The sequence below is a fragment of the Silene latifolia genome, chromosome Y (genome assembly GCF_048544455.1).
Source record: "Silene latifolia isolate original U9 population chromosome Y, ASM4854445v1, whole genome shotgun sequence".
Classification (NCBI taxonomy): Eukaryota; Viridiplantae; Streptophyta; class Magnoliopsida; order Caryophyllales; family Caryophyllaceae; genus Silene; species Silene latifolia.
The window spans coordinates 31248357-31257807 of record NC_133538.1 but is presented as its reverse complement, the minus strand read 5'-3'; the positions used below and the strand labels follow the sequence as shown (position 1 = coordinate 31257807).

At 40.3% G+C, this 9451-nt stretch overlaps 1 non-coding gene across 1 annotated transcript; it reads left to right on the top strand.

Annotated features, from left to right (window-relative positions):
- The first annotated feature begins 7327 nt into the window (after positions 1-7327).
- LOC141636951 (small nucleolar RNA R71) lies at positions 7328-7434 on the top strand. The gene has a single exon (XR_012541516.1). It is a non-coding gene; the product is annotated as a small nucleolar RNA R71 (small nucleolar RNA).
- Positions 7435-9451: the final 2017 nt, after the last annotated feature.

Below are 9451 nucleotides of genomic sequence, written 5' to 3'. Positions count from 1 at the left end.
GACTAATGGGGTATTTATAGTGAAAATTAGGAAGGATGCATTAGGGTTAACTAAGGGTTAAACTAGTAATTACACTTTTAAGTTGAGCAAGGAGACTCCGGTATTCAATGAGAGAAGGGCGTCTCCATTTTGTAACTTGAAGGACGAAACCATGTCAGTCTTCGTGATCCGAGCGGATGGAGGTCGAGACGGACGGATGGGGCATGGACGATCCGAGCGGATCAAGGCGTAAGACGCTCGGATTGGGCCGGGGGATCCGAGCGGATCCGGTAAGGACGCTCGGATTGAGCTGGCGGACGGACGGATCATGGATGATCCGTTTGGATTCTTCTACAGCGTCATTCCTTCTTCTTTTCTTTCCTTTTCTTCATAGAATCCTTGGGGATTTCCTTGGGGACTCAAGGATCCTTTCTCAACATTGATCTTCTACTTAGCTATGTACAAAGGCCTTCTAGTCTTGTCTCTCCTTGATGCTTGGTCATTGAATACGATCCATTTAGCCTCGTTTTGCCATGAAAATGCAAGATTCTTACTCCTTTCCTACCAAGGGATCAAAATCTCAAAGAATATGCAAAACAAAGATCTAAAGATAAGAAATGACCCAAATAGGCACTAAAAAGCATAGAAACAATGGTAATTCGGGGGCTAAATATGCGCCAATTATGGTCGCATCAAATATCCCCAAACCGAACCTTTGCTCGTCCCGAGTAAAGAGGTGACAAAGACTAGGACCAATACTAACCTAACCTAATAATAATAGCCGATATGAGACAATTAGCGGGTCTCACTCCGCCCCTTCAACTCACAACAAGACAACCATGAGGTAGGATGCCTTCTTGCAAGGCAAGGTGGGTCTTGCCAAAATGGCGACACATCCAAACATTAAGCACACAAAATCAAGTAATGGATGCATCTACAAAAGAATAGCCACTTTCCTCATCTAAGTGGCGGAAATTATCTACAAGGGAAGCAATTCAAGGGTACACAATCCTTCATAGATGCAATTTGTTCAAACTACTAAGCCTAGAAGGATACCAATAAATCACCTCCAAAAGGTGTCAAGCTAGGGTACCTTTGTCCTCAATCGTTAAATGCTTTTGTCAAGAGTAGACTCCCTATGGTGTTAGAAACACTGGAGGATCGCGGAATTCCCCCTCTTGCCTAGACAAGAAGAAGGGTCGTCCCCTCTCTACCATGCACAAAAATGGATATGGTGGATAAAGGGATCGATAGTATTTGAGTTTCACTTTGGGAGTTTGCTTTCATTTTTGTTTTCCCCCCAAATTTCTTTGGCATTTGACATTTGAGAACACTTTCTTTGCCATTTCTTTTTGATTTTTGACATTTCAATACTTGACAAATTTTTTGCATTTCTTGAACATTTCCAAAGTCACCCCAATTAGTAACGAGGGTGCCTTGTATTTGAAGCTTTAGGAGTTCTATTTTTGCTCCTCTTTTCATTTGATGCATTTTTGCAAACTTTCTTTCACTTTTCATTTCTTTGAACTCAAATCAATTTCTTTTTGTGCCCATTCCCTTTGATGACAAAAATGTGGTAGAACATGGATGATGGATAGAAGTATGCATGGTTTCAAGGGTCACCTTGGAATAAACGGTAGCCAAGGAGTTATCACACCACAAGGTACTCTTGACTAGGCCTTAATCCATGGGTCAAAGGATACTAGCATGACACATCCTAGGGTGTTTTACAAGTATTCTAACAAGCAAAATCTTAAGAAGAAAAAGCATCTACTAGGGCCTATATACACTTGTCAAGCTTCCCAAGTAGACGGTTTCGCAAAATTTTTCTAACCATGCAAACTACATGCCATGATGCAACTAACATATAAACATCCTAATGCAAATGATTCTACCAACTAATATGACATATAAACTAAATGCAAGTCCTAAGTTCACATTGTTTTACCGCATCAATCAAAATAAAGCCACATAGTCATTAACATAAAGAGGAAAAAGGAGATTGGAAAGATCATACCATGCGGTCTTCAATATCCTCATGTCTCGGATGTGGCGTAGTCAATCAAAGTGAACAAGGATGAAACAAACATAATATATACAAGACAATATATACAAAGGAAAATGAACTTGTTTTTGGATTTTTCAATTTTCAAATTTTTATGATTTTTGAAATTTTTCAATTTTTATGGGTTTTTGAATAGAAGTTAAGTGTTAGAATTCCCATCCCCACACTAATATGGGCATTGTCCTCAATGGCCAAAATGATGGAAATTATGCAAGAGTGATGCATGATTTCTATGCTAAATGCAATTCTACACTAAGCTATTCTACATGATGCATGTTGTTTTGTTATGACGGAGAGGATAATTTAGATTACCTCCCGTTGCGTATGCATCAACTTCCCCAAACCAAGTAAGACACTATTGCTAATGTCGAGACATGGGGGAGTTCATGCACATGCTATGCTATGCATGAGACTAGATTGTCATTTTGGATTTTCAAAAATGGGAACAATAAAGAACACCTCAAAGGAACCGAGGTGTGAGTCCTTTGATGTTGCTAGGACTCAACTAACCAATGATCAAAATGAAGTAAAGTACAAAGAGATATAGACAAACCGTGGGAGAGTAGGAGTCTCCAAGGCTAGTCTTCCATCATACTATCATTATCACCACTTCCCTCATGAGAAGTGGTCTCATTGCCACTTTCCTTGGCACTTTCTTCATTGCTTTCCTCATCATCATCTTCACCATCTTCACCATCCCTTTCTTCATCTCCACTTGCTTCTTCCTCAATATTATCATCAATCTCCTCATCATTTCCAACAACCTCATTATCTTCCACCACATCCCTTGATGCACCCGGGAACAAAGCTTCTCTATCCGCCCAACTAGGCAAAGGACAAGATGGATCAAGGAGTCCTTGCCTAGCTAAATGTAGGAGGGGAGGATATTGAGCTAGATATGCATTCTTCCGGTCTTCATAAGCTTGCTTGTGCATGGCTCTCATAAGAAGAGTTACATAGTCTTTCCCAATTTCAATTCCTTCCGGCGTAAACTCTTCATAGTCATAGGGGTAAGGTGGTATGATAATGGAAGAGGAGGGGGCCTCATGGTCACCCTTTTGTTGTTGAATGATGTACTCGGCTTCTTTGGTTAGGGGAAGTAAATAGTTGGTCCGGTGGACACTAAGACGGCAAATCTTTGCGGGTAAAGTGAATGAACGAGCCTCACTAGTAAGCCACCCATACTTGGTATCAAGGGAATTGTGAACAACCCACTTAAACTTGTTAATCAAGGTGGACATATCAATGAGATGGCCACCATCCTTAGCCTTGTACTTGCTATCCTTATTGAAATTAGGATCAAAGTGCTTGGCTAGGACCGTGACAAGGCCGCCATTAACAATAACGGTCGTACCCTTCTTCCCACTATCTACATGAAGCCATCTATCAACCAATAGCCTCAAACAATTGTAAGGCTTGGTGTAACTTCTTCCAATATTCAAGGTTGATTCAAGGAGAATAAAATCGAGCCCCGTGAAATGATTGGTGTCTCTTCTAGCAATTATGGTATTTCCCACAACTTTGTGCCAAACTCTTATGCCCGGATGATGGACCAAGAGAGCACGACAAGCATGAAAATCTTCATATTTCTTCCCGGAGATTGCCTCCCAAAGAGGCGCGGGATCGTACTTACCATATTGCTTATAGAATTTATGTTCATCGCTAAGACCCAAAATTGCACCCAATTCCGGAAAGGAAATGCGTCTACTAGTGTTAGCTAGACGAAACTCAATATTTTCTCTATTCTCAACCTTTGTCACTTTCAAGGAACTTAAGAATTCCAAGACAAGGGAGGGGTATGTTACTTCTTTCATTTCAAACAATTTCTTCAAACCCATGGCATTGAAAAAGACTCTTGTTTGTTCAAGGACACCTAGCTTCTCTAAGGTTTTTTCACATATGAACTTGGTGGATTGAATTTGTTTCATAGCAAACTTGACAAATGAATTTCTATGGTCATCGGAAATGAAAGTTACCTCCGGATAATGCAAGAGTTGATTAATTAAGGAGTAGAAGGTGATGCTTCCATAGAAATTTGCCGAGGTTGTTCCACTACCAAGCTTGGTGTTGACACCACCATTGCCAAAGCTTTCTTTGTTTGTAGAGCTTTTTGCCTTTGAGAGAGAGCCTTTGCTTTTGGTGCCTTTGTTGCCTTTGTTGCTCCCTTTGTTCTTGCCATTTGATGAACAAACCAAGTAGAGAATCAAAAATCTTCAATTTGTAGTATGCCCAAATCGATTTTGAAAGTGAAAGGCTTTGCCTTTATGAGAGCAAAAATCGACTCAAAGGGTGAAGATTTTGTGCTTGGTTTTGATTTTTCTTGAAGATGGAGTGATTAATTTGATGTTTGAAGGATGGTTTGATTTTGTTTTGGTGATTTTGTTGAGGGTTTTTGTGTTTGAGATGGAGAGGATGAGGGTTTTGGTGTTATGGGTAGTGTTTATGAATGAATGAATGAATGAATGAAGGTGGGGGGGGGGGGTATTTAAAGAAACGAAAATCTCGAAGATGCAGGCACGATCCGTGCGGATTAGGCGCAATCCGCTCGGATTTTCAAGCTTCAAATTTTAAAAATCCCGCCTAAAGACGGGGGTCTCCTGGGGAAATCCGGACGGATTCTCATCCAGAGATTTTTCTTGTTTTTCTTCAGCTTCAAGACGGGCGGATTTTACCAGAGACGGACGGATCCTGGGAGACGGGCGTCTTTCCAGAAATCCGCTCGGATTCCTTAATGACAGAATTCTTCAATTTTTGCACAGCCCCAAGACGGGCGTCTTCTCACCTGGGACGCTCGGATCCTCCGCAGACGGGCGAATTCTCCGTAATCCGCTCGGATTCTTCCTTGATTACACGGATCCTTGCGCAAACCCATTCCTTAACATTCTTTCTTTCTTTCTTTTCTTGTGTTCTTCATTGTGGGGGCACTACTAAGGCGTGAATAGCCTAGGCAATTGCCATCCCCACACTAAGGTAAATCACTACACATCAATTAAAATCATTAGTCCCTCCCTCACTTCTCTCTTTTCATGACAATTATTTTGATCAAGGTAAATAAAATCCAAAAATGACAAAAATGCAATGCAAAAATTAAATGTAAGTTAGGGAGTTAGAAATATTTACAAGTGGTGGTTTAGGGAGGACTCCACCAAACTCTCATTCTTGATGAGATGTCAAGGAGGCATGTTCAAGGTGTTGTTGATGTTGCTCAACACCTCGAAGAAGTAGTTAAAAGCTTGTTCGTTGTTATGGTAGAGGTTCTCAATAGACCGTGGTTCTTGTTGTTGATCATGATCGATGGCATGCCCAATGTAGGGATTAAAGATCCCTTTAAATTCGTCGTCCCAAAGACCACAAACTTCATTGAGTTGATCATTGAAACTCTCTTGCTTGGATGGAGACAACTCTCCCAAATTCTTCTTTTGGCTAATGAGGCCATCTTCTTCTTCCTTGGTTGATTTTGATGAGCTATGCAAGCTCTCCTTGTCACAATTCACTTGCTCTTTGAATGGAGCATCTTCAACTTTCTTCCTCCATTGGAGTTCCGATCTCTTCTTCTCATCTTTCCGGCTATAATGATCAATCATGAAACATGGCTCATGCAAACGAGGAGCTCTCATGGTCTTGTCAAGATTAAAAGTTATGCTTTCATCTCCCACTTCTAGAGTGAGCTCTCCATGCTTCACATCAATCACCGCACCCGCGGTGTGTAGGAAAGGTCTTCCTAAGATGATCGGAATGTTGGAATCTTCCTCCATATCAACAATGACAAAGTCCACCGGGATGAAAAACTTCCCAATTCGTACGGGGACATCTTCCCATATCCCTAGCGGTGTCTTCGTCGATCTATCGGCCATTTGAAGTGTGATATTGGTGCACTTAAGCTCTCCCATTCCCAACCTTTTACTCACCGAGTACGGCATGACACTCACACTAGCCCCTAGATCACATAAGGCTTTGTTGATTGTTGTGTCGCCAATGGTACACGGTATTGAGAAGCTTCCCGGATCCTTTAACTTTGGAGGTGAACTCCTTTGAAGTATTGCACTACTCACCTTAGTGAAGGCGATAGTCTCAAGTTTCCGGATCGACTTCTTCTTTGTGAGAATATCCTTCATGTATTTCGCATAGGCCGGAACGTGATTGATTAATTCCGTAAAAGGAATTGAGACTTCTAAGTTCTTCACAATTTCCATGAACTTTCCAAGTTGATCATCAAATTTAGGCTTGGCTTGACGACTTGGAAAAGGAAGTCTAATCACAATGGGCTCCTTTTCTTTGGCTTTGTCTTCATTTTTCTTTGAACTTTCTTCTTTTGATGATTCCCCTTCTTTGGGACTTTGCACCACAACTCCATTCTTACTAGCTCTCACAACTTCATCCTCAACTTGCTCCTTCGGTGCTTCATACCTTGTACCACTTCTCAAGTGAATGGCACTAACCGTTTCATGTCTAGGGGGATTACCTTGAGGTGGTAATTGCCCTTTTTGTCTTTGTGAGTTCGAAGATGCTAGTTGGGTCAATTGTGTTTCCAACATCTTGGTGTGAGCTAGAATGTTGTTGATGGTGGTATCCTTTGCTTGGCTATCTTTTTGCATTTGAGTGAAAAATTCTTGTTGATTCTTTTGCATTTGAAGGACCGCTTTTTGGACATCAAAACTTTGGTCATTTTGGTGGTTGTATGGATTTTGATTTTGATAACCTTGGTTTTGATTGTAAAAGGGTCTTTGATTTTGATTTCTCATGGGTGGTGGAGTGTATGTTGTTTGAGGGTTTTGAACATTTTGGCTTTTGTATGAGAGATTTGGATGGAATTTGGTGTTTTCATTGTAAAAATTTGAATAAGGGGTACCGCTTTTGTAAGCTTGGAAAGCATTGACTTGCTCGGTTGTTCCCCTACATTCACTTTGATCATGACCCAAAGTTCCACAATTCTCACATATCCCACTTGGGATTGATGAGGATGCCGTCATGGCATTGACATGATGTTTTGATTTTGAGTTTTCCTCAAGTCTAGCCATAGCTTGTTCAAACTTCAAGTTGATAGTGTCAATGTGAGCACTAAGTTGAGCACCCAATTGAGTAACGGTGTCCACTTCATACTTTCCTCTAGTAGCCTTGCGAGGCCTACTATATTGCGAATTATGGACCGCCATTTCCTCAATCTTGTTCCATGTTTGATTGTCATCAACTTCGGTGAACATTCCATTTGATCCCATATTGAGAATGTTCCTTGAATCTTCATATAAACCATTCCAAAATTGTTGCACTAAAAACCATTCGCTAAGTCCATGGTGAGGACATGAGCGACAAACACCTTTGAACCGCTCCCAAGCTTCATACAAAGATTCTTCATCCCTTTGTTTAAAACTCGTGATTTGAGCTCTTAGCATATTGGTCTTTTCCGGTGGGTAGAATTTTTTGTAGAAAGCGAGAGCTAACTTCTTCCAAGAATCTATTCCAAGGGTGGCCTTATCAAGGCCCTTCAACCATTGCTTTGCGGTTCCGATTAACGAAAAAGGAAATAAGACCCATCTAATTTGGTCTTGAGTCACGCCCGTTTGAGAGATAGCATCACAATAATCGCAAAAGGTTTCCATATGAGAATGAGGGTCCTCACTTGGCATGCCCCCGAATTGGCTCCTCTCAACTAGTTGGATGAAGGCGGACTTGGCAATAAAATTTCCGGTAAGATGTTGTGGGGTAGGAGTACCGTTTGGTAGATTCTCCTCGGTGGGTGTAGAGTGGGACGAAAATTTAGGCATTGTAGGTGGATTTTGTGTGGTATTGTTTAATGGGTTCTCTTCTCCTTCTATTGCGAAAGGATTGACAAACTCACTAGTGGGTTGAACAACTTCACCAACACCTCCCAAATTCCTCCTAACAAGTCTCCTATTATTCGTCAAGGTTCTTTCGATTTCACGGTCAAAAGGTAACAAATCTCTTTGTAACCTTCTAGACATGCAAAATATCAAACAACTAGAAAACAATTAGAACAAACCTTGAGGAGTTTTACTTCCCCAAGGTGAAAAAGACACAACTAAAAATAACAAAAGAAATCTAAAATCAATTAAACACCGTCCCCGGCAACGGCGCCATTTTTGATCGGAGCCATTTAGTTCACAAATTAAGCAATTGTGGTCGTTGGTCAATGGTCGATACAAAACACAATTTATACTTCACAAACAACTCTACAAATTAGTAAAGAGGCAAGTAAAGGTCGGATCCCAAGGGACGGGTATTGAAATGAAGATTCTATTGTAACTAGCGGTGTCTAGGGGTGTCACAAATTGGGTTGATGTAGAAGGTTACTAAACTAAAATAGCAATGAAAATAAACTAACAAGGTAAATGGAATAAGGGTGTAAACAATTGATTAAAAGCACTAGGGTGTCATGGGTTCATAGGGGATTCATGGGATATGATCATACAAACATGTTCTCAATTTATAAGCAAGCAATTATTGTTGTGATGGATTGAGTTGGGTTATATCTTACAATCCTAGGAAAGTTTGGGTCCCTGAGAGCGAATCACATAGATTGTACAACACCTACAAGTCGACTTAATCTTTCCTACTTAACACATGCATGATCTAACAAGACTCGAGTTGGGTTATGTCTTACAAGTCAAGTTGAAGAGATAGTAGATGATAATAAATGCAAGGATTCATAGGCTTAGCATTTCATCAAACATAACATGTGCATGTATTAAGATCAAAACAAGCAAGCAAATAAGATATGAAAGCATATTGATTTAAGCATGAATCATCCCCATGTTGGTTTCCCTTAATCACCCATTAAACCCTAGCTAAGAGACTACTCACTCATTATCATATTGATCATGCTAGAAAGGTTGTCAATCATACTAACATAATGAAACATGATGAATAAATGAAAGTAATTAGCAATAATTAAAAAGGGATTAAGAGATTATACCTACTAATGATTCCAATAATAAAGCAAGAATAATAGAAGTACTTGAATCCTAGATTGAGAGGTTGTCAATCTCCCAATGATAACCCAAATGATCTTCAATTACCCAAAATAAAGTAAGAACAAGAGAGAGATTAAGGAACTAAAACTTGGATTAAAACTTGATTAATATTTGATTACAATATTGAAGAGAGATTTGATTGATATTAACTACACTAATTATTGATTAGAAGAACATGCTCCTCTAATTAGACTAATGGGGTATTTATAGTGAAAATTAGGGAGGATGCATTAGGGTTAACTAAGGGTTAAACTAGTAATTACACTTTTAAGTTGAGCAAGGAGACTCCGGTATTCAATGAGAGAAGGGCGTCTCCATTTTGTAACTTGAAGGACGAAACCATCTGTGCATCGTGATCCGAGCGGATGGAGGTCGAGACGGACGGATGGGGCATGGACGATCCGAGCGGATCAAGGCG